This window comes from Lissotriton helveticus, chromosome 8, assembly GCF_964261635.1.
Source record: "Lissotriton helveticus chromosome 8, aLisHel1.1, whole genome shotgun sequence".
Taxonomy (NCBI): domain Eukaryota; kingdom Metazoa; phylum Chordata; class Amphibia; order Caudata; family Salamandridae; genus Lissotriton; species Lissotriton helveticus.
The window spans coordinates 1,690,329,947-1,690,356,841 of NC_136069.1; the positions used below are offsets into that span (position 1 = coordinate 1,690,329,947).

General features: G+C 42.6%; 1 protein-coding gene across 1 annotated transcript in view; it reads right to left on the reverse strand.

Moving 5' to 3' along the window:
• Positions 1 to 26,895, reverse strand: part of LOC144774097 (extracellular calcium-sensing receptor-like) — a 98,434-nt gene that overhangs the window by 67,526 nt on the left and 4,013 nt on the right. The window lies entirely within an intron of this gene.

A 26,895-nucleotide genomic window follows, 5' to 3' on the forward strand; every position in this document is an offset into this window, starting at 1 on the left:
TCAGAAAATGAAACTAAAGTAAGAAAGTTATCATAGGGTAGAAGCTTACAAATACTCCCAGAAGTACCACATAGTAGTCCTTATAAGGTATCAACAAAAATGGGTTGGAAATTGAAATAACAATAGAGAAAACCAAACTGCATTCAACAGAGATTTTTGCAAAGATCATATATGAGAAAATCATAGAGCAGTCCAGAAAGCTAAGAATGCTCACCTTGTGACCCAAATCAATCAGGCTCCATATCAGGTAATTTGTTAAATTACAAAAAAAGCTTTGTTACCACTGCTCCCTGTGACCTATCCTGTCATTACGTAAAACCAATAGTGTGAAAATGTCAAAGTCTTCTTTGAGAAAAAGTCCCTGAAGATGTGGACCATGACATCTGATAAGTTGGAGATATCACCTTGCGCTCTGAGCATCATTCTCCTCCTTCACATGACGTCTATAATAACAGTCCATTTTTCTGTTGCCAGGCCAAAGACTGCAGGTATCATAAACACCTCACTACAAGAAGGAGTAATACCAATGCCCTAAAATACACAATAAACATGCCTTTACTAAATGAGCTATCAGTATCAACTGACCTCATGGATAGGCTTATTATGGACCCTTTTCAAACTTCCACTTTATCATCAAGATTTTGGGGGCTAAGGCAATAACAACAACTGCAGAATTTGTAGTGTCAACATCTAACCTACAGATAAGACTATCTGGTTCCAGGCCAGTTTTAGAGACAAACAAGTAGACATCACAGGAGATGGCCTTACTTCAGTTGAGATGGAAAAACCTGTAATCCTAATCCTTTGTAACCTATTGGTTCTTACCATACAGCAAATCATAAAATACCACAAGAGCAATACGATAATTGATGTACTATCTACGGTAATGTTCCTGAATGGTGCTAGTCTTTCCTTTCAAAGCACAGCCACTAAATCAGGATTGTCTCCTTCTTATGACCTGTGAGGTGTTTATCAACTTGGTCCACACGGATTTTATTTTCTTACAGTCTCCTCAACATTTGCATTTGACCTCTTCCCCAAGGTACTTCTCAGTTCCAAAGGCACAGAGATGATTTTCCACTCTCTATCAACCTGTGCAGCCAAAAGGAATAACGCACCAATGGCACTTCCAAATACACCAGTGGCTGAAGGAAAGTTATCACTGTGTCAATGGTACAAAGACTGATATCTGTAAGCATTAGAGATCCATCATGTGACAGTATTCCCTTCAACTATCTGGAGGAGCTTGGGGTCACATGTACAAAATTCCTTTTAAAAGCGGAAATATTATTTCTGACTAGTCGCAAGCGAGTGGGAGGAGATAGAGCATCCTTATTTTGACCCGCTTTCTGCATTGATTGCAAAAGCTCTTCAAGACAGCGAAGACAACTGTGTGTCAGACCTAAAAACAACCCACCCCTGCCCCCAATACCTCTTCTCTAGTTAGTCTTAGCCCTGTTTCCGCCTGCCAAATGCTATCTCACTAAAATACTGAAGAGAGTGGTAGGGATGAATACAATCAATCAATCAGGGATTTATAGAGCACACTGCTCACCCGTGAGGGTCTCAAGGTGCTGGGGGGGGAATTCGGGACGCTCAGGTCATCCCTGGTCTTGAGGCTCTTCCTAAAGGCTAGCACTGTGGGGGTTCGTCTGATGCTCAGGGGGATTTCGTTACAGGCCTTGGCTGCGATGTAGGAGAAGGATCTGCCTCCTGTTCTGGGACTGTGAATGTGGGGGATTTCAGCCAAGACTAGATCAGCAGAGCAGAGGTTTCGCTTGAGGGTGTAGGAGTTTCTTTCATTGAGGTATTGGGATCCAGTGTTATGGAATGCTTGATAGGCATGTGTGAGCAGCTTGAAGGTCACTCTTTTTTTGATGGGGAGCCAGTAGAGGTCTTCTCGTAGGTGCTGGGTGATATGGTCCTGTCGTGGGATGCTGAGGACGAGTCTGGCTGCGGTGTTCTGGATGGTCTGGAGTTTGTGGAGTAGAGATTTGTTGACTCCGGCATAGAGGGCATTCCCGTAGTCCATGCGTGTGGGTGACGGGCTTCCTGGATTCGGAGGGATCCAATTGAAGGTCTTGGGAGTATGCGGAGGGTGTTGAAGAATGTGGATGATACAGCATTGATCTGTCGGTTCATTGTGAGGGAGGAGTCGAGTATGATGCCGAAGTTGTGGGCGTAGTCTGTGGGTGTGGAAGGTAAGTATGGGCGAAATTTACGAATTCGCGGTACGCGAAATCGAGCGAAAGTGAATTCGCGATCCGCAAAATCCGCGAATTCGTGCGAATTTGCGGATTAATTTTTTTTGCGTGTTCGCGTGGCTTTTTGCGTGCTCGCGGGGCTTTTGCGTGTTCGTGGGATTTTTTCAGCGCGCCTACCGCGAGGTTACCCATGCGGTCGTACATGGGCTAGTTGCATGCTCGCTTTGTGCAATTGCGTGTTCACGTCCGTTTTTGCGTGCTCGTGGTCAAAAAGTCTCGCGACCAAGCAAAAAAATCTGCAAGCTTGCTAATTTTTTGACAAATTCGCGTGATTCGCAGAACGCAAATTTGTCAAAAATTTACAAATTCCACGAGCGGAACGGATTTTACGCCTGTGCTTAGTGGAAGGGTTGCCGAGGGCGGGGGGTCACCAGGTGTCATCCCATGAGGAGGGGGTGGCTCCGAGGTTGAGGACTTCTGTTTTCTCCGAGTTGAGCTTCAGGCAGCTGCTGCTCACCCAGGTTGTGACGTCTTTCATTCCTTCTTGGAAGTTGTGTCTGGTGATGGTGTGTCCTTTCGTGAGGGGGAGGATGAGCTGGGTGTCATCGGCACAGGATACTATGCTGAGTCCATGTTTTCTGACAATAGTTGCAAGGGAGGCCATGTAGATGTTGAAGAGCATGGGGCTGAGGAAGGATCCTTGGAGAACTCCGCATCTGATCTCTGTGGGCTTGGAGAGGAAGGGCACAAGTCTGAGTGTGCGGATGTAGTCCATGGCAGCTAGGAGGGCGGTCTTGGTGCTGTGGTTGCTGTGGATGCCAGATTGAGATGTGTCTAGGATGTAATCGGATTCTATGAAATTTGTTAGCTGTATGTTGACGATCTTCTCAGTGACCTTGGCGGCAAAGGGGAGGAGGGAGATGAGCCTGTAGTTCTTTAAGGTCTGTCGGGTCCCAGGATGCTTGTTTCCGGTCCAGCGAAGACATGGCTTGGCAGTTCGGTCTGGACTGTTCCCATGAGGCCAGGGTTATGACTGGTTTGCATATAGCTGTGCCTGTACTGGGATGGCAAAGTGAGCTAAAGAACGATGATGGATTCAACCCAGATCTGTGACTGGGAGTGAGTGTTTGCAATGTTCAGCACTCCGTCCATCATCTTCTTGTGTTTGCATTGGATTCTATTAGCTGGTTAGCTCAATGTTGACGATCTTCTTAGTGACTTTGGCGGCAAAGGGGAGGAGGGATATGGGTCTGTAGTTTTTAAGGTCCATCAGATATGCAGAGGGCTTCTTGAGGAGGGGTTTGACTTCTGCATGTTTCCAGTCATCGGGGAACATGTCTGTTTCGAGGGTGCAGTTGATTGTCTGTCGTAGTTCTGGTGAGATGGCAGAGGCGCCCTGTGGAAGATGTGCGGCGGGCAGGGGTCTGTAGGTACTCTTAAACGTATGCTCCTCCTGGTCTTTGCGGTGTGTTCTGTGGTGACATGGGTCTAGGCCAGGATGGTCGGCAGGCTGGAGTTGCAGGTGGAAGGTGTTGGGTTGGTGCCTTGGTTCTGTTCATCAAAGTTGTCGTAGAGTGTCCTGGTCTTGTGGTGTAGTCTTTATACAAGTTTCTGCCAATGAGCATTGGGAGTATTGTACCCTCAGGTTTGATGGCCTGAGATTTGAGGAGGATCACATTTGCTTTGGGATCTAGATAATATTTGATCTATGAACTGTTTTTGATATCATCAATTATTCCTTTACAGAGCAGCTTCTGAAAGGAGAAGATATAGAAGGACTGTTGATTGGATGACTATAATGTTTAGTGTCAATTTTAACTCAATCAGTAGAGACCTGGGGCATTCTGGAGGGATCTAATACTTTCCCCCATGCTTTTCAAGGGTCGCACTCGTAAGATCGTGAAGGAGGAAGTTCCTTAACATTGAAGGGCAGGACAGCTAAACGTTTTTCTTAATTGAATCCTACTGTGTCCTGTGTGCTATTTTACTCCACTGTATGACACTATGTAGGTACTTGGACAATTATACTCTTTACAACTCGTCTCTCTCTTAAACCACAGATGGCCTTTTACTTACCAGTAATCCTAATTATACGGAGTCCTAAACTTCGTGATCAGAATCTTAACCGGTTAAGGGTTTACCTTGTTACAGAGAAACATTTTACATATGTTAGCTAAAAAATAGGAATATAACCCTCAACGTTTCGTCTACTATCAACCCATTCCTGCAACAAGAAAATGAGGGTTGAAGCTATGTCATTTGTTGAAAATATCCAAGCAAAAACCATCATCACTTTGGATACTTGCCCATCTAGGGAGGGAATTTGTAGGAAGTAGTACTGCGATGAGGGATTCCTGTGCTACGTTGTGTCGAGGGAGCTGCATCTCTGGACTGCTCTGTGTGTTATATTGCCCCGTGGACGCCAAGCCCACTTCTCGCGGCCCCCGCTTCGTGGGTGCCGCTCGTGTGAAGAGACTCTGCTGCCAGGGGTGTAAAAAGACTGTGTTCGGACCCCAGCGGGATTGCGAGGACCAGCGGGCAGTGCGTAGCTTAACCTGCCACAGCTGGTCCTCTTCCCGCCCCCACATACTCCTCCTATTTAAGAGAACAGGGGCTCGCGCTCGCAGGACGCGCGCGGGCCGTAGCCCGGGACTAAGCCCGGGCAAAGGGCGGGCCCTCTTAGGCCGGAAGAGGCCGGAAGACACCGGACCGGGCCCCCCCCCTTAGATGTGATTTTCTCGGCGAGGTACGATTGACATTTAACTACCCGTTTCCCAGTAGCTGGACTTATATATGTTTTTACATGTTATTATCAGTTATTTGGGCATTGTGAAATGTGTGTTCACAATTAGGTCTGTGAACATATGATTTTAAACGTGTATTTTGTCTAGGTATCCACTGAATTATTTGGCTACAATGACCTCACCTGCCCCCACAGTAACATCTTTAATGGGTGGAGGTGAAAAACAAGGCTTGTAAGAAACAAGGGTCCCCTGAATAGATGGATAGCAACAAAACCCCTAGGTCAGGGAACAACACAGTGAAGGTATCAACCTAGGCAGTAATAAGAAACTTGCCCACATAATAGTGGTAGGACAAGGACAACCCACTTCCAGTTAAAGGCAATTTTTATTAAACATAAAACAAAGACAACATTATTACAATAAAGGAATTAAAAAGCATGTGGGGCATGCAAGTGTAATACATCAATTGACAAATAAGAAGTAAAAAAATATATGTAAAGCAAATTACTCAAAAATACATTACATTAAATGGCATTGATTTATGAATCAATAAATCAATGCCATTTATTGTAATGTAATCAACGTGGAACTGCCTCCGGAAGCAGTTCCACTTGTGGTGGTGCTCACGGGAGTCCCGGTTTTGGAGGGTGGTAAAGACGGTAAAGACAGTAAAAACGAAAATCAAAATCAGCTGAAGAACAAAGTCATATTTTGGCTTAGGAAAAATCAACCACTTCCTCCAAATGTGAATGGCGAAATTCTACATGTTAGGCGTCTTCCTTGGTTAGGTCCCAGCACAAAGAGTATTATGGGGGACATTATTATAATACATTTTAGAGACACTAGGGGATTCAGTTATATTTTAGATTGGCTTCCTCCCAATGGTAGCAATGAAATTACAGCTCGTGACCTGACTTATTTTTACCCTAAAAACATGATAAATTCCATTAATTCCAGGTTGCTGGCCTATTATTAGGATGATAACATTAGACCCTCACTTTATCGTGAGGTACTTTGCGCCAGGCCACAATTTGAGCGACGAGATGATCACCTTAGACTCTTATTTCAACACCAGGACGCCCTGTCTAGGTCTCCACATTTACACCGGGTTGATCACTTTAGATCTACTTTTCAACATCAGAATGATTATCCTAAGGCTCAAGGTAATTATTATTTCTCACCATGGAATGATTTTTTTACTTGGGAAGGCAGTTCTAATCATCAACCGACAACAAGACCATTTCTGATTCCTACACAGAATCGCTTTAATATTTTGTCAGGTTTAGATGATATTGAATGACTAATAACTACTCCAACCCCTCTGGATAATTTTAATTTGTCCCTACTAGACAGGTCAACTATATCTCAAAAGGTCTCTCCAGTTCAGGAACATTGTGGCAGCTTTTCCCTCACTACCGACCCTCCAAATAAAGCTCTGGATAATTGTGTTCTGACTGAAGGGCCCTGTAAACTCTTACCGGATTCTTCTTTGCTGTCCCAGGGGCAAACTGCGGAAAAGGTCTCTCTATTAGAGGATTATTGTGTCAGCTTTTCTCTTATTACAGACCTTCCAAAAATAGCTCTGGAAAACTGTGTTTTGACCGAAGGGCCTTGTAACCTATCACAAGATATTTCTTTGCTGTCCCAGGGGCAAATTGCGGAAACTCATACCCAATCCAAACAAGCGCATTTTCCCCCCAAGGCATCACTATCCAGTAACTTGATGCTATCTATTATATTTTGGAACATTGCAGGTTTGCGGTCTAAAGTTGACCAACTTAACTGGCTAGAAATAATTAGAAATCACAATATAGTATGTTGCCAGGAAACACGGTCGGTAACTGCTATTCACCTCCAGGGGTATAGATTGTATCATTCAAGTGCACGCCCCTCCCTTTTTGTTAGACCTAAGGGAGGTTTATCAGTATATGTATCTAATTTTCTTTCATTTAAGAAAATTGTAGAAATATCAACTGAAGAGAATTATCAAATAATTAAACTCTCTGCGACTCAAGGGCATATATATTTTCTGGTAAATTTTCATAACAATCTGTCACCACTGGACTTTGTGAAAGTCATTAATAAGATAACCTCTGTTCTAGATGAGTATCGGAATTGTTGTCCCTCCCTCCCTTTTAAAATAATTTGGGGTGGCGATTATAACATTACTTTATGCAACGAATATACTAATTCAAACTGTGGCATTGTGGACGAGGGTGGGAGACCCCTAACACATTTCGCACACTCAGGTGCTGGGAATATTTTAAATGAAAAGTTATTTACTTTAGAACTGGGGTTTGCGAATGAGTTAGTTGAACCCCCAATTGATTTCTCCCCCACGTTCCACGGCAGGGGTTGTAACACTTTCATTGCTTTTGTATTGATTTCTAACCATATGAAGGATGAGATGCTTACATTTTGTACTGGAGACGACGTTAGCAGCGATCATTTCCCTAACAGCGTCACTATTTTAGTGCCGACTGGAGGTGACTCAACTGGTAATCCTGGGCTGCTGACCCAAAGAGCCTTGAGTTTAGATAAAACTAATGGCTACTCCGTCAAATGGGCCAAAGTTGACCCGGATGTTATCACACACAATGTCATCACCAGAGCCTTCCCTATGTTAGAAACATGCCTAAATTCGCTCTCCACTGCAGATGAAATTTTGATTAGTTTTATTAACATTACTAAAGTGATTAGTAAGGAGCTGCTTCGTAAACAAAAGCAGAACGGGTCACAGGAAAAAGGGTGGTTTAATTCTGAATGCCGCAGAGCCCTTTCGACCCTAAAAATAGCGTTACATAAACCCGAGAGGGACTAGCTTGAAATTAGGAAGCTGAGAAAGCTCTATAATTTGGCGCAAAAAGAATGTAAGAAAGAAAGGAAAAAAGATCTGTGGGCGAAGCTCCATGAGAGCTGTAACAGAAAGGACAGTTTAATGTTTTGGAAAGTGGTCAACTCACCCTTCCTGAATGATGTGCACACAGGTCCCAGCGTTGAGGTAGCAATCACCGCAGATAGCTGGGTTTCCCACTTCTCTAAAATATTTCTAGCTGAAGCTGTTAACCTGAATGAAAGTATATACATATCTCCCTATCCTCTTGAACTATCTTTTAGCCACGAGAAAGTAATTAATGCCTTGCCATCTTCAAAGCCTGGCAAAGCCCCAGGGCCGGACGGCGTACCGTTGGATATCTATACGCATACCTAGGAGCTCTGGTCCCCAGTATTGACCAGAGTAATTGAAGCAGCATTAAAAGGGGGTCTTGTAAAATCCTGGTCAACTTCTATTCTGCTCCCTATTTTTAAGAAGGGCAACCGTAATAATCCAGCATGCTACAGGCCCATTTCCCTCCTGGACTCTCTCGGTAAAGTTGCAGGTCGCCTGATCCTGGAGAGATTGCAGGTCTGGTCTGAGGATAACAACATCATGACAGACCTGCAATACGGTTTCCGGGAGGGCTTGGGCACTGTGGAGCAGGCTCTGAATCTCTCCCTTCTAATTGGGAAGTATGCCCAAGCAAAGAAAGGTAACCTCCACTTGGTCTATGTGGATCTGACCGCAGCCTTTGACTGTGTTTCACATTCAAGGCTGTGGTCAATTCTAATACAATTGGGAGTAGACCCTCCAATAATATCCTTCTTACGCGAGCTGTACTCGGGAGCATCGGCCAGGGTGAGATTTGGTGTGAACGGGAGCTTACTCCCCACTTCGCAGTCACAAAAGGAGTTAGACAGGGGTGTGTTCTGGCTCCTTTCTTATTTAATCTTTATACAAATGGTCTCGAGAAGGCCATGTTAGAGGGGAGTCAGGACCTGCCAGCAATCGCCCGTTGCCCTATTCCTGCGTTACTTTACGGGGATGACGCAGTGATCATGGCGCGAACCCCAGTACAACTTCAGTTCCAGTTAAACTCCTATTGTAAATTCATGGCCTCATTGGATTTAATGGTCAACATTAAAAAACCTTTTGTTATGCATTTTTGTAAAAAGACATCTAAGAAAAAATCGATACTCATTGAAGAAGCTAAGTTGGACTGCACTAAAACATATCCTTACTTAGGTATTTTATTTGATAATACCTCTTCTTGGAAATCGGCCATTGTTAGTAGACATCTTTTATTCTTAAGAGCCACCTCTGCCCTAATTGCCTTAGCCCGTAAATTAGGGAAGCCTCCCCCAAAAGAACTCATGCAAATATACTATGCTAAGTGTCATAGCGTAGCTGTTTACGGTGCTGGGGTGTGGAGCTACGTACCTGCGGTCATCTTGCAGAGGGTAGAGAACAATTTTATTCGTTATCTCTTGGCCGTTCCTCAGTGTTCTCCAACGTTTGCTTGTCATATCGAATTGGGCATGGATCACATTGCTGATTATATAAAAATCCAGTCAATATTATTGTGGCACCGCATCTGGTCAACGGAGCAATGTAGCTTAACTCGTGCCTTAATTTCAGATTGTTTGGGTCTAGACAATTGGTCAGATATTCCGTGGCTGTCCATTGTGCACAACCTTCTCAAGAATTTGGGTCTTTCTATATATTTTAAAGAACCAGCGATTTTAACTACCATTACAAGAAAGGCCTTGAGATTGTTATGTCTGTCACATTTAAGGGAACTACGTATAACCCAAGAAATTATTAAAGTTTCCATTCGTCACAGTCTAACTATTCAATGTACTCAGGGCATCCAGCCGTATCTCAACTTTTGTCTGACCAGCTATGAAAAATATTTGTTGACACAGTTTAGGCTCAATATGTTTTTTCCGTTTGGTTACATTCCCAAGGAGACAAGATTGGTCATCTTCTATTACCGGGTGTCCTTGTGATGGTATCTCTGAACAGTCCAATATTCACGTATTTCTGTTCTGTAAATTCTACAATTTACCACGCAAACGTTGGATTATTCCAATTTTGTTAACCCAGGGTCTGAGAAGATGCCTCCCTGCCCTTATGGCATTACAACATTTAGATACAGTATCAAATGCCAAATGCATAGCTATGTTTCTTAAAAACTGCCTGAAAATCCGGTCCACATATGATTAAATATAGTGCCAGTGTTTTTACTAAAATGTTTTGACTGAGAACTGAACCACCTATGGCAAACATGTTTTTCCGGGTCGAAGAAGGCAGCGCGCTCGCAGAAGACGCCAGGGAAGGACGAAATAGTCCCCCTCAAGCCTCTTAAACCTAACTGGAGCGCGTAATTTACATGCGCGAGGTACATTGTGACCTCATTTGAAACAAGAGACAGGTCATTATACCTTTTTCTTATCACTCCATTTTGAGCACTTTGACCACACCATTACCCTCACGTTATTTCACATAACGGTCCTGATGAATGCCTGTAAGTCCTATTAAGGCGTAGAAGGCAGAAACATGTCGACCTAATTCCTTTTCCCTTCACGCAATGTTTTTAACGATACTCTGAGTGCATCAACTACTCCTAATAAGTATCCCATGATGCACTATACCAGAGTTCACAAGACCCGAACCCAGATTCATTAAAATTTCATTCTGGTTATCCGGGCTTTTTTAATATTCCCTCATCACTGGCTCACTACTGCTTCAACCTTGGGTCAACACCTCCTGGTGGAGGTTGCATAACTTGATCGACCTGATGATTATGCACACACGTGAATAAAAAAAGCGGAGAATCAAGATACACCGCTCCAACTCCACCCTACCCATCATGTGCATGAGGGTCTTTTATTTGGGACACACCCCCCGCTCCTGCAAGAAACCTAAGGTTGTGCAGGACAAGTGATCCTTCCCCATTTGATTATTGAAACATGTTTGATACTACACAACTAGTAGGCGGAGTCCAAACTTTTTATTTAAACAACTGTAGTTATGAAAGACTTTATTGTGTCAATGTACATATAATGTTTAATACTATTGTACTTCATTTTTATGATTGTATATGAAACTGTATATTATGATTGTTGCTTTTATGATTTTATCTTGTTTTACAATCGAATAAAGCTTTCTACTACTACTACTGCGATGAGGAAGGCTTGGACTTAGTGTAATTTTTATGATTGTATATGAAACTATATTATGATTGTTGCTTTTATGATTTTATCTTGTTTTAAAATCAAATAAAGCTTTCTACTACTACTACTGCGATGAGGAAGGCTTGGACTTAGTGTAATAAATGTCACTGGTAAGTAACTGGCCATTACCTCCAAGTTTGTTTTATTCATCCCCGTCCTAAAAATGTGAAGATGTACCCATGCCACTAAGTGGCCTTCTTGGCTCTGTCAAAATCGAGAATTCGTTATCAGTTCCTTTCCTACATAAATTATTAAATACATATTTACTCCATTAAATTAAAATAAACAGAGACACTCCTAAACATTGAGGCACCAGTAAAACTTTTATGGGAATCATGAACAAAAGTTTTTATTGATTTGAGTTTACAGATGAAAGAATGTGAGTACCAAAATCTGAAGACAAATTACCCCCTATTTACAGACAATAGTCTTACATGAGAGTAGTGGCATAATCATGTGGCAGCATTACAAATAACCTTAATGGATGCTCCTTTGAGGGCCACCCAAGATGCTACCATCCTCTATTACAAGAGCTCTAGATTTGACCAAGGATTTATACATCTTCGTTTCCAATATTTATAATATTATGTGTGTTTATAGTAGAACACTGACCTTGACTTGAAGTACATATAGTAAAAAAGCAGCATATTAACCTTCCAAAAGAAACCTTCAAGCTCAAATGCATTAAAGGTACTCTATGCACAACCAGAACATGGAGACTCTGCTTTCCAGAACAGAAAAGAAAGGGAAAACCTGGTAAAACTAACATCAGGGATCAATTAAATTTAGAAGGCATGTTAAGAAGTAGGAAAGGGTCAGAGCAGAGAATTACCTTATCCTCACAGAAATGAAAAACTTGAGAAGTACACAATAGGGTCCTGATTTATCATACATATTTCCTTATAGCCAAACCTTTTTTGAAAGATACGTTACTTCAACTGATTCTAGTGGTTCTAGTGGTTCCAAATAGAGATCCCTGTGAAATATGAAGAACTAATGAAAAGCCCTGCGGAGGAACTGGGCAGTGAATCACTGGCCTTCTGAGAAAAAAGCTTCAGAGAATTCTAGGTTTCAATTTAGAAAAAAGAAAGTACCCCATGATATCTAAATGATTGTATCTCATTAAAGTGTCTTCTTAAAGTGGATAAAAACAAGACATAACAAAAAATTGTCTACGAAGAAATCCTAAAACATAGAAGGGCTGCAAGGAGATGCTTTTAATCCTCAAGATGAACACATGCCTAGCATACACCTTAAGAGCAGCAGAGAGAAGTGACTGGTGAATACATTCAGCTACCTCCCTTGAACATCCCCAGACTTGAAGCATTAGCTTCTTTGAGCTCCAAGTCCACTAGCAAAGAAGACATTTAAGCATCCCACAGAAATGTGTTGAGAGTTGTAGTATGGAGTACCAAACTGAAGCCAGCATGGGGCTATCAGCAAAATCTTTGCTGATTTTTCTGAATCTTGCACATTCCTCTAGGAATCAGATGCATTGGAGGGAATCCTTACAGCAGCCCCTGAGGTCAAGGAAGCAATAACACTTTTATTCTCATACCCTCCTGCAAGAAAAGAAAAAATAAATAAGAAAGGAGAGGATTTTTTTCCAAAGCAAACAGATCTATCGAAGGATGGCAAAAAAACTCCATGTTGTTAGGAAGATGGAATGGGTCAGATACTGGTCTACTGAGAATGGAGAAGCACAGTTGAGTTGAATCGCTTGCCAATAGCTCCTTCACATGTGTTAAACTGCTTTTGGAGAAATTAGATGGTTCACTATCTCTACACAAGAGCAGGTGATTTTGTACATGGATCAGTCCTTGTCGGACGATGTAGGCCCTTACCATCTGACTGACTACCCAGACTCGAACTGATCAACCTTCCGTTAGAGGAAGAAAATCTATTAGTGCTTGATGAATTAAGCTAACACCCTCCAATTGGAAGAGTTGTTCATCACCTTCAACTACAAAGACACTATGTTTAGCTCTCTCCCAACATTGACCCCTAACCTGCTTCCATCTTTAATCAGTATCAGAGGGAATAGGGTCTAACAGAGACGTTTTCCTCATGGAAGAAGCCACTGCTTTAGAGACTTCAGGATTTGAGTGGTAACAGGTTTTAGGCATGCATGGTCCTCCGAGGCTCGTCTGCACCATTGTAGGAGGTGTTTAACTAAAGTCGGTCAGAGGAACATCTAGAAGACAGCAGGTCATCATACCCTGTAATCTTTGGTAGTCTCACATCTTTGTTCTTACCATCACAGATGATAAATGAGAAAATAGTCTTTCCTTTCTTGGATCTGGAAGAAAAACCTGTCAGAAGTCTGTTCTGAACATTGCTCTAATAAACTGAAGCTATTGAGATGTAACTAAATGAGACTTTCTCAATTTCAACATGAGTTCACAAGTCTGAAGAACTTGACAAACTCACTGTACTTCTTCATAACTCTTAGAAAAATAGATGAAGAAAGGAGTGAGTCCTTCAAATGGGGAAATATGCCTAGTCAGTCAAGCATACCTACCAGCGGAACAATGATCTTTATAAAAACTCTCGGAAATGAGGAAAGGCCAAACAGAAATAGTTGGAACTGGTACTGGTGATCTTGAACACAGAAGCACAGAGATTACTGAAATCTGTACATTTCAGCAAAAATAGATATGCGTTCATCAGATCTGTAGGTGCTAGTCTCATGGCCTGAACATTTAAATCACTGATTAAAGAATCATCATTTTGAAAGAATGTTTAGTAATGAAAGCATTCAAATTTAGCACTGGTTGAATGCCTCCTGAAGTCTTTTGAACCAGATTCAGAATGATTTACCACCTGGACAAAGTTATGTGAATGGTGCTGGTGCAATCACCAACTTTCCCACTAGATCTGTTTTTGGACACCTCTTGCAAATTGAGTGGGGTGAACAGCTTTTAGTGGTGGCTTCTGAAACTAAATCTTGTAACCATTACTTATCACTTGCAGGACTCAAGTATCCAAGATTGGCTCCAGGAAATTACCAGTCTTTTGCCTTAATTGTTTTGTGGGCTGTAGAACTCTTTGCACATTACCCCTACTAACCAGTGATAAAATGCCCATGCACCCACTTCCAAAATGATGAAATTGCTTACACCTGTTTGGAATATTTAACTTAGCTATACGTCCCTAGTACATGATACCAAGATACAAGGCCAGTAATGTAATTCTCACTAGTAGGCTGCAGTACATATTGGACCACGCTCTACCGTGACCGCGTGAACAGGGCTTCAGGCCTGCCAATGCAACCCTTTTAAACTGCAATTTGACCTTTCAAAATAGACCCTTCGCACAGGTCTAAACCTTCTTTTTAAATATTAATGTTACTCCTAAGTAGGCCTTACTGCCCAAAAGCCAGTGTTTATGGTATTGTTTAAAAGTAGGACATGTGTGGATTTAATGTCGAACATGTCCTTACAGGAAAAGGCCTCCAAAGTTCCTTTCACTTAGGCAACTGGTCGTGCAATACTAAATCTACTAATGGTATATCTGGCTAAGAAACACAGAGAAAGTGCATTCTTTGACTCTTTGTAATATTCATTAAAAGCCTAATTCACTGGTAAAGTCCTATTCATTAAAAGCCTAATTCACTGGTAAAGTCCTATTTGTAATACATATTAAGGAAAATGTACCTTTCCCTTCTTAAAGCCTCTAAATGTTAATTTTTATTAGCCTCCAGCTGTAGCCCTCTGAATGCTTAACCTTGACTTAGGTGTCAACACTGCTCCGAGAGCAGGAGACAAAGGCTTGGGTGTGGGCAGCTATGCCTTTTTCTCTGGTGAGATTACCATTTGGGCATGGCCCAGGGACCGAATTATCTTCAAAGGGGCTCCCCTGTCACAAGCAGATGTTAGATGACACCTGCATAGGCCACTTCTTTTTTCTCTAGCCAGTCGGGTTCCATTCTCAGTGGGGAGGGAGTGGCCCCTTGCACTGGTATGAATGGACCACAAAGGAAGGGTTTCTCATTTCCGTTGCTACATCTTTGAGCAGGGTACACAGGCTCCACAAAAGGGGAAAAATGTTGCACTATCTTGGTTTTAGGCAGTAAGGGGAACTTTGGGATGGTTTGCTGAAGGGCACTTAGGAAATACGGCAAATGTGGTTAGGGTTATCCCTGGGAACTTATATCAAGAAGGAGGCAGAAGTCACTCCGACACACAAGCTGGTGCCAGGCATTATCCCCATTCTCCTCAGAACACTATTGGAACTATATAAGATGAGAGGAGAACTGAACCTGCTGCCTAAGAGCAGAGAAGAGCCCTGAAGGGCTCGACATGCTCTCCTTCTCGTACTCAGGACAAAGAAGTGGATTTTACGTGTCATAAGACTGACCTGTTCAAGCCACAGTGACAAAACAAGCTACAAGAGTCCTTTCCTACAACTGCCCATCTGACCCGCTGCAATTTGAGCTGACGTGAACCATGCTGGTGGCTTCTGTTGAAGAGAGTCTTGTCCCCCAATTGTTGTCCACAAGGTCCCGGGCCCTTGTATGGTGTAAAAGGCCAACCAAAATACCATCCCAGAAAATCTAGGACTTAGAATTGTTTTGGCTCCATAGGCCTTGTTGGGACTGGGAGAATCCTGCCAAGCCAATCTGACAAAGATTCATTCCTACTGGGTGTCAGATCCAAGAACACTCTTTTTGGCTTTGGAAGCACAGGAACAGAGATGCCTTGTCCCAAATCCACCTTAACAACAATCCAGAGCTCGGAGTAAACGAGTCTCTAAACTGTCTTGGGTGGTCCAATTCGTCCAGCCCGTCCTGCAGACTGTTCTATGGTACCTGAAGGGAAAAGAATATATTATTTCTATCTTCCTACTCTAGCTCCCTTACTCCTTATATATATATATATACATATACATATATATGTATATATTATGTTCCTAACTACACTTACCCACTACTTCCAAGAACTAGCCTCTCTCCTACTGCTCGCATTAGGTTTTCGTTTTTTCTCTTGTTTGTAGTCTTCTTACTAACGGCGCTCTCTCTTCTAGTCTGTAACTCTGCACAATTTAAAATCAACACATTAAACCTTCTCTCCTCACTGGAACCCTTAGTCTTATTATTCCCCACTTTGCTCCTTTACTCACTTATTAGTTATCTGATGAATCGTTGTCTTTATATCCTTTTGTTAATGTATTCCTTCGTGTAATGCTATCTGTGTTGTTTGTAGAACTTGATCTTCTATACTTTTGTTTCTATCACTCTCTCTCTAGGCATTTCAAAGAACAAGTACACTTCTTCTACAAAGCTTCTATTACTCGTTGTCTCAAAATGCGGTAAGTACTTATTATTTATTTTCCTTTATTCTTTGCTGTGAATATATGAAAATGTCTGTTGACTTAGCTTTCATGGGTTGCTGTTCTCTCTCTCCTCAGGAGCTCAAGACGACTACGCAGCTCGGAGTCTTTGGAAGAACCCAACTTCCGTCGAGTTCTGTGTTCTGACTGCAAGGTACGGTAATCTCTACGAATGTAGTGACTCTGAATATAGTTAATCTCAATTCTCACAAGATTTTAACTCTATGAAATTCTCCGGTTTTCTGTGACGCTTCCTCTCAGGGTAGAATCCTTGGTGAAGTGCGCAGCTCCAATCTAGAGCACGCGTCACCTGAACTCTAGCGATGACTTAATCTCAAAACTAGACTGCTAACCCGAGCGCGAACCCGGCGGACATCTTAGAATTGAGAATTCGCTTCAACTCGGACCATGTAATTTTGACCGGACCAATTCCTTTACAACTTGACCCTTTATGTTGAATGGTGGCCACTTGAGCTCCGTGGGTTCTGACAGTATCCCCCAACAAGGTAGATCCTTTCCGTCTCGGCTTGGTGGGAAATCGTTGGTGAAACTGTCTTAGCAACCTGGGAGCATGGACATCCTCATCTTTTTCCCAAGATCGTAACCTTTCCAGTCTACCAAATAGAATAACTGTCCCTTAGCCCATTTCGAGTCCAAAATCTCTTTTACCTCAAATTCCACTCCAGTTTCTTACTGGACAGGTTTGGGAGCCAACGTTTTCCGTAAGTTAGTTGGAGCTTTCTTCAGCAAAGAAACATGGAAAACCGGGTGTATTTTTAATCTGGGTGGTAAGGTAATTCGATAAATCACTTGATTTATCTTTTCTTCCACTGGATAGGGACAAATGAATCTGTGTTGGAATTTCCTATTTCCTCAGATTCTTAGTGCTTAGCCAGACTTGATCTCCTATCTCAATTGGAGGGCCTTCTCTTCTTTTCTTGTCTGCATAAGTCTTGTACTTTTCCTTCGCTAGTTCTAGATTTTCTTTAGCATTCTGATGTACCTGTTCTAAATGGGACACTACTTCCTCAACTGCTGGAACTGAAATATCGGTTTGCCTAATTGTTGAGTTTGGGTGTCTACCATAATTCATATAGAACGGTGAAACCCCTGTGGATACATTTTTGGCATTATTGTGGGCAAACTCTGCTGCCCACAAATAATCTGACCAATTCCCTTCCTGATTCAAGAGAAACAATCTTAAATACTGTTCAAGCTCCTGTTTCACCCTCTTGGTCTGGCCATCTGTCTCTGGGTGATAACTGGTGGAGTACCTCACCTCTGTTCCTAAACCCTCCATAAATGATTTCCAGAAATGGGAAAGGAATTGTGTACCTCTGTCAGAAATTATGATTTTAGGGCTACCGTGTATTTTTACTAGTCCTGTACTAAAGTGATTAGCTAACTGTTTGGCGTTTGGGATACCTTTTAAGGTGGTGAAATGTGCCATCTTGGTGAGTGTATCAACAACCACTAATATTGTGTTATGACTTTGACTAAGGGGTAAGTCTGTGATTAGGTCTAGGGTTACTGTATGCCAGGGATAAGGTGGGGTGCGCAAAGGCTGAAGTAACCCTTTCGGGGCCTGCCGTTCAGATTTTCCCTGGACGCAAATTTCACAAGTTTTTACATAGTTCTCGATGTCTTTAGACATTTCTGGCCACCAATAGTTTCATTTTATTAGTTCCTTAGTCTTCGCTTCTCCTTTGTGTCCTGCTAGCTTGTTGTCGTGACCTTCTTGCATAACTTGTAGTTGCAGCTCCTTAGTTGGTATAAATAAGGCTTCCCTGAAATAAGGCAATTGTCGGACGATTTTTCTACCTTCCTTCTCTTTCACCCATTGTAGCATGGCTTCAGAATCCATCACTTCTGAGATTCCTTTTTCAAGATCGATCGAGGTAGTAGCACCAATTATCTTGTTACTCGGAATGATGGATTGGTTCTCTAAAGGAGCCTTTGAATTTTCCGTATCAATCCGAGATAATGCATCTGCTTTTCCATTTTGTGCCCCAGGTCTGTAGGTGATTACAAAGTCGTAATCCGCAAAATACAGTGACCATCTCAACTGTCTTGGGGTAAGAGTTCTAGCAGTTTTCAAAAATGTCAGATTATGATGGTCCGTAAATACTGTCACCTGATGCTGTGCCCCCATGAGATAATGTCGCCATTCCTTAAATGCATCTTTTATTGCCAATAATTCTTTTTCGGTAATGGTATAGTTTACCTCAGCAGGATTCAGCTTTCGGGATCTATATGCGACTGGATATAGTTGTCCTGTTATTTTGTTCCATTGAGATAGGACACCACCTACTGCTTGATCCGATGCATCAGTTTCTACGTAAAAAGGCTCGGAAGGATCCGGATGTTGTAGAATCGGGGCCGAGGTGAAGTCCTGCTTCAGGGCTTCAAAGGCTTCTTCTGCATCATTCGACCATTCGAATGGAATTCCTTTTTTCAAAAACTTGGTGAGCGTAGAATCTTTCGTGAAAATTCCTGAATGAATCTTCGATAGAAGTTCGTGAAGCCAATAAAGCTCTGTACTTCTTTGACGCTTGCTGGAGCCTTCCAATTAATTACTGCTTCAATCTTCTTTTTGTCCATCAAAATACCATTAGGGGAGATGATGAAGCCCAAAAATTCCACCTGAGATACATTGAATGCGCATTTTTCAAGTTTTACAAATAGCCTATTGTCCCTCAATTTCCTAAGGACTCCTTTGACTTGATCTTGGTGTTTCTCAGTATCTGTGGAATAAATTAGGATGTCGCGAATGTACACGATAACACATTGATCAATGTACTCCTTTAGGACATCGTTTATGAAGTGTTGAAAGGCAGCTGGAGCGTTACAAAGTCCGTAAGGCATCACCTGATATTCGAACAATCCAAATTTTGTCCGAAAGGCCCTCTTCCACTCATCGCCTTCGCGCATTCGAACCAGATGATAAGCTCCTCTCAGGTCGAGTTTCGTAAATATTTGAGCACCTTTTACCTGGTCGAGCAGTACCGAAATAAGAGGGAGAGGATATCTATTCTTTTTGGTTATCTTGTTCATGGCTCGGTAATCGATGCACGTTCTTAAATCCCCCTCCTTTTTTGGCACAAAAAAGAGGGGAGACGAAACTGGTGATAGTGAGGGTCGAATGAAGCCGTTGGCTAAGTACTTATCCAAGTACTCCTTCAGGTGTTGGTGTTCCTTTTCCGTCAGGGCGTACACTCGACTGCAAGGCAAATTTTAACCCGGTTCTATCTCTATTTTGCAATCGTAAATCCTGTGGGGGAGAAGTTGTTCTGCCTCTACTTCATTAAAAACTTCTTCAAACTCCTTATACTCCGTAGGTATCTCTTGAGTATCAATAACACAGATTGACTCTCCAGTTTGAATAGAGAATAAGCCGGATTCGGTTCCTGAGTTCTCTGGTGGCTTCCAAAGCAGTTTTCTAGACAATATTTCAAACTCATCTGTATGGTTCTTGCACACCAATCTATTTTGGGGTTATGCTCGGTGAGCCAAGGAAGACCAAGTATCAACTCAAATTGAGGAGCATCGATCAGGTTAAATTGGATCTTTTCTTCATGTCCATCACTGGAAATAAGATGAATTATCTCCGTGTGGCTCACTATTGGACCTGAAGACAAATTTGTTCCGTCAACGGCCCTGACTGGCTCGCTCCTGGATTTCTTGATTGCTTGGATTCTGGTTTTCTTAGCAAATCTCAAATCGCAGAAGTTCCCTGTGGCACCTGAATCAATCATCACGGAAACTTCTGCTAACGTTTGATCTCTAAATCTGATTTCCATGGACTGAATCAAATGAGGTGCTGCGGACTGCAAGGTGTTTGCAACTCCATGTTCTTTGGGAGTTTCTTCTTGGACGGCACCCACCGGTTCAACTCCTCCAACCGGTGGTGCTACTAGTTTTCCTTCTGCTTGAAGGTTGTTTTAGGTTTCCTTGGACAATTTCTAACAAAATGGCCTCCAGATCCACAGTACATACATAGGTTGCCTGATCTTCTTCTTTCTTTTTCCTCTTTTGTCAAAGGGCCTCGTATGGTTCCAATTTGCATAGGCTCTGGGCCTGGTTCCCCATCGCTACTTCGAGTATTCTCAGTACCTAGCTCTGTCGAATCTAGGTACTGCTGGTTTGAAGTCTTTTCGTTTCTCTCCTTTCCTTTCGCCTTGTCGAAAATCTATCCCCAGCACCAGGTCCACTAGTGCTGAGATCTCTGTTGGTCTATTGGGTATACCCGCTAACACATCCTTTAACTGGTCTCTTAATCCTCGGTAGAAGACAGACGCTCTTTTGTTTGCTGGCCAGTCTGTTTCCACAACTAATTTGTTAAACTGTGCCAGATAGGAAACAAAGTCTCGATTTCCTTGTTTAAAATCAAGTAATTCATTATCCACCGCCTGTGATATTCTTCTCCTGTCAAAGATTCTAAGGAACTCTTGTTTGAATGCTTCATAATTTCATAAGATTGGGTCATCTTTTGTTATTAAAGGCAAGGACCATGACGCCGCATCTCCGCTTAAGTACGACAACACAAAGGCGACTCTAGATTGCGCGTCAGGGAAAATTGAAGGGCGGCATAGGAAATGTAGTGAACACTGAGATATAAAAATGTGCGCCTTTTGTGGATCTCCGCTAAACCGTTCAGGGGCTGCTAGTGGAATAACTGGTGACAAAGAATGGATTACCTGAGTGGTCACCCTATTGGAACTCTCGTGTAGGGGGCTCTGCGTGTCTGGTCCTGAACTAAAAGGTTGTCTAACCCTCTGTGCCAACTCTGCAGTTTCTTTTCTAGAACTCACTATCTCTGACTTGAGATTTTGATTTTCCTCTCTGACTGCTCTTAACTCTTTTTGTATTGTATCTAGAATAACTCCTAAACTTTGGACGTCTATTCCTTCAGCCATCTCTGCTCGGGTGCCGAGTGCAATGTGGGCACTTCACTCTGTCAGATCCGAGAAAACTCTTCTTGGCTTTGGCAGCACAGGAACAGAGATGCCTTGTCCCAAATCCACCTTAACAACAATCCAGAGCTCGGAGTAAACGAGTCTCTAAATTATTATCTTGGGGGAAAGGGGATATTGGATAAAATAATAAACAGAAAAGAGATGAGAAGAGACTGTCTTGGGTGGTCCAATTCGTCCAGCCCGTCCTGCAGACTGTTCTATGGTACCTGAAGGGAAAAGAATATATTATTTCTAACTTCCTACTCTAGCTCCCTTACTCCTTATATATATATATATATATATATATATGTATCTAGTATGTTCCTAACTACACTTACCCACTACTTCCAAGAACTAGCCTCTCTCCTACTGCTCGCATTAGGTTTTCGTTTTTTCTCTTGTTTGTAGTCTTCTTACTAACGGCTCTCTTTCTTCTAGTCTGTAACTCTAAACAATTTAAAATCAACACATTAAACCTTCTCTCCTCACTGGAACCCTTAGTCTTATTTTTTCCCACTTTGCTCCTTTACTCACTTATTAGTTATCTGATGAATCGTTGTCTTTATATCCTTTTGTTAATGTATTCCTTCGTGTAATGCTATCTGTGTTGTTTGTAGAACTTAATCTTCTATACTTTTGTTTCTCTCACTCTCTCGCTAGGCATTTCAAAGAACAAGTACACTTCTTCTACAAAGCTTCTATAACTCGTTGTCTTAAAATGCGGTAAGTACTTATTATTTATTTTCCTTTATTCTTTGCTGTGAATATATGAAAATGTCTGTTGACTTAGATCTCATGGGTTGCTGTTCTCTCTCTCTCCTCAGGAACTCAAGACGACTACGCAGCTCGGATTCTTCGGAAGAACCCAACCTCCGTCGAGTTCTGTGTTCTGACTGCAAGGTACGGTAATCTCTACGAATGTAGTGACTCTGAATATAGTTAACCTCAATTCTCAGAATATTTTAACTCTATGAAATTCTCCGGTTTTCTGTGACGCTCCCTCTCAGGGTAGAATCCTTGGTGAAGTGCGCAGCTCCAATCTAGAGCGCGCGTCACCTGAACCCTAGCGATGACTTAATCTGAAAACTAGACTGCTAACCGGAGCGCGAACCCGGCGGACATCTTAGAATGCCAAATTCGCGTTAACTCAGACCATGTAATTTTGACCGGGCCAATTCCTTTACAACTTGACCCTTTATGTTGAATGGTGGCCACTTGAGCTCCGTGGGTTCTGACACTGGGCCAAGGATTCAGGTTTCTCCTCCATGGATCCTTTTCTCAATAGCAAGTACTTTTCAGTATGACCTTGTACAGATGGTAACCAGCCTCAAGGAGGTCTCTCCAGCTACAACTTGCAGCCCTACCTCATAGGAAGAATCCGAGATAAAAAAAAGCGACTAAGCTCAAATTGTAGAAATCTTTAAAAGGAAACAGTACTAAAAGTATCCTGCCAACGAGGGAAATTCTCTGGATGCAAATTTCACATTTGTCTAGCTCTGAGCTTTCTTTCCAAAAGTCAATGGCTTCACCAGAATCTTGTCTTATGGCTTATGAAGGTGTGCAAGCCTCCGCATACGCAGCTTGCTGTCTTGTCTCACTGAAGATTTTTGTCTTCCATTTCAGAAACTAAGGCCAAAGAGAAAACTGCCGACCAGGTCAAGCGTTGTTTTTGTATCAGAACTTCACTCCGCCGCAGTCAACCTTAACTCCCACCTGGTAATGGTCATGCACACCTAAATGACCATCATTTATTTATTGATATATTTTGCATTTTTCTGAATTGTTTTGGTATTTTTCTTCTGTTGCATTGAGACTTTATTACTGTTTTGTTATTGCATAATTATTTCACACATTGCCTCTAAGTTAGGAATGTTTGCTCTATGACATAGCTATCAGGAGGTTGACCTCATGTTTATGACATAGCTATCAGGAGGTTGACCTCATGTTTGTGTAGTGGCATTTAAGTTTCACTCTGACAATGACTGTGATTAATACTTCAAGTGTTGGGTAACCTCCCCCCTCAATTAATACTTCAGGTTTTTTTTACACTGATGTTCACCATTCAATGAAAGATTTCTTTATTCAACCACCCCTGGAAGCATATAAATAGTCAAGCTTTTGTTGGAAGCTTGATCGAACTCCCTCCCTGACCACCTTCGTGCTTCTACCCATTATGTATCCTTCCGCAAGGAACTGAAAACGTTTCTTTTTAAACAGGCTTTCCCTGCGTAACCCTTTTTACTTCCCGGCTCTACTACCGGTTCCCACTTTGTCTCAGTAGTTAATACCCTCCTCCAGCGCCAAGAAACCGACAGGTGTACGCCGCGCTCTACAAATGTTTTTTAAATTAAATTAAATTAAAGGGATAACAGCTGACTGTGATCAGGTCTTCTTGTTGAAAGTCCCCCTGCCCACATCCCAGCTTCAAAAACGTCTAAACAGTGTTTTTCTTGCCATTGTAAAATATATCTTCTAGAACTCAATCTATCCCCTGGGCTATGTAACATTCTAGTGTTGAGCCCTTGCAGACATTTTAACAATTTCTTGCAATTTACAGTATAAAGCTTTGCTCTGGTGAAATTAGGGGGCATTTGAAGGGATTTTGAGGTGTCCACTCTCATAGACCTCAGTATGAAGTGTCTTCTGGTAACTATGGAGGATCTGGCAGCCCCTGCTGCCACATATAAACCCGCACAGGAGATATCTTATAAAACCTAAACAAATTTCTCTACTGTTTTGTCGATGGCACTGCATGGAGTAGCCATGGCAGAGATTATAGTGCCTTTCGATGACCACCCAGCAATTAAAGACTCCACTTGAACCACTAAAGAAAATCCCTTCTGCAAGATGTCCTAAATGATTTGTTTCTATAAGAAACCTAAAACAGAATGCTACTCAACCTCCTTCTGTTTCTTGGTTAGAACTTTGCAAACTATGCTGTGCAGAGTAAGTCTAACATGCTCCTTCGGATAATGTAATGTAATGATATAATAATAATGTAATGATAAACCTCTTGTAAAGACTACATTATTGAGATGTTGCAGTATGTCAGAGAGGGCTAAGCCTTCTATAATATGTTCTCTTCTTTGTTTCCTTTATATAAACACAAGGGAACCTTCCATCCAGGTTCTTTGGCCTACGGAGGACCTTCCTTACCTTGCTAGGCTGCAGAAAGAGGTTTAATATTCACGTGTTGCCGAATGATCGTAGCTGTATTCTGCTTTGGAAACATGGACTGTTCCCATCCTTGTCTGAATAAGGGGGGTTGTAGCCTGCGGTGATGCCTCTTCGGGGTCTTGATGAACTCCATGGTAGGCAGTGCTTAATTTGTGAAAGAAAGATGTTGGTGCCCAAAGTTGTGCTCAGAAGCCTGCGGCCGGTCAATGCCAAGGATGCGTAGCCTCCAATCCACCTCATGCCCCTTTAATCCAATACCAGACACCCCTGGACCCTCTATTTTGCTCTTGCAGGTTCCTGTTTCTCCCTTTGTGGCAGTTTATTCAGTCTTTCTCTTCCTCCTTATTTACCGTTTGTGTGATTATCCTTCTCTTGCTCACGGCCAAGTCAGCTCTTCATTCTGCCCAGCTACACACAACTGATGACTTGCAGGTAGCCCACAGCGCTCTGCAGTTGACGTGCAATGAGCACATGGCTTCTTTAGGAGTATTTTGTTGGTTAAAGAAAAAGGGGTTGATTGTACTTGTCTGTTTGTTTAATTGCTTTTTCCTAATCTCCTTTTTCCCTCCCATTAGTCCTGCATGTGCCGTGCTTGCCTTCTGTTCCCCCCACCGCCCGTCTCCCGTTTCCCACTTTTCCTGCTGCTGCGTCCCTGTGGCCCCGCCCCCTAACCACTCATTCGCTGCCCGCTTCCGCCTCCCAGCTGCTCTTTCCTCCCAACTCCCCTCATATGGAGGCCGCGCAGCGGTGAAAGGAGCGACCTTTGACCCTGCTAGCAGGCAGGTCGCTCTCCACACCGCTGTACCACCTCGGTTGCACTGGTGTTTCCCCCACCGTCCGTCTCCCCTTTCCCGCTCTTCCTGCTGCAGCGTCCCTGCAGCCCCGCCCCCTAACCATGAAATTCATCAAAGCTTTATTCGATATTGAAATATCTTAAAAGCACAGAACAATAAAAGTACAATTCATGTTTTTAATTAAAACACTTAATAAATAATTATAAGGCAAGATAAAACAGCATTAAACAATTAACAGCTTTGGAATAGTTAGCAAAAAAATATATAACAGGGGATTGTCAGGGAAAAATTCATCATATAGCTTTAAATCTAATCGCCCATGCCCAGCTAAGGAATTTTGCTACCCCACAGGCCAGTACTGTATTGGGATCGGATTGTAAGATTCTTAACGCTGGGGCATAGCCTCTAGTCTCGAGTAGGCGACAGACTGGTTTTAGCCATTTGGATCTAGGCCTGTTATAGGCGCTGCAGACAAAAAAGACATGTGCGATGGTTTCCAGTTCAGCGCTGCAGTGTGGGCAGGTGGCGGGTGTCTGATGGGGGGGGTTCCATTTAGAGGTACGTTCACGGACTGATAGAGTTCCCATTCTAAACTGGATATATAAGGCCCTATCTTTGGGTTTTCTAATGAAGTCCATATAGGGTTCAAGCAAGGGTACTGTCTTGTGCAGACGAAACTCGTCTGTGAGTCATCGACCCACAACCAGTATGCCCGCTTAACCTCCAGTTTAGATATTAAAGCACCGGATTCCCATATAGCCCACAGGCCAATGGCCATTAGGAGCTCCTTCACTTTGGAAAGCCAAGCGATTTTGTGAGACCCCTGCAGGTTCATGACTTCTTTAAGGCCGTCTGCGTAGCTCTTTAGCTCTGGTGTACGCCACAGGCGGGCCCAATAAAGAAGCGGACGCAGAGTTATAAGATCTTAGATAGATCTGCGTCCAATATCATATAAGATGGGTTTGCTTGGGGTACTCTTAGGGACAGACAAAAGCTCCTTATAAAATGTATTCTCGCCCATTACGAGGGAATCAACGTTATTGAAGCCCCAAAGCTCTGCTCCGTATAGTGCACTACCTACTGCTTTTGCAGAATAAATCTCCAAAGCGGGAGCTATGGGTCTTGATACTGAAGATCTATGCTCCCTGCCTATGACGCCCACAACCCGTTTGTGGTTTAAGGCCATTTTTTCAATGTGAGGGTTTCATTTGAGTTGGTCGGATATCCTGATCCCAAGGTAGTCAAACATTTTAACCCGCTCCAATTGCTCTTCATTAAGTGTGAGCGGGCAATTGGCTTTCCTACTGGGATTAAAATAGAGGAGCTTGGTTTTAGAGGTGTTGATAACCAAGCCCCTTAGATTACAAAAAACACAAAACCAATCCAGCAATTTTTGGAGCCCCATGGGCGTTTTGGAGACTAGTAGCGTGTCATCATCAAAAAGCATGGCTGGAACTTTCACACCGGCCAAGCTAGGGGCATCAGCATCAATATCAGTTAGAAAAGAAACCACCCCATTAACAAATAAAGAGAAGAGGGTCGGTGCCAAGACGCATCCTTGGCGGACACCTCTATTCACCGTGATTTTTGCAGTTTTCTGGTCCTGCGTGCCCCACCGGATGCATGCATACGTTCC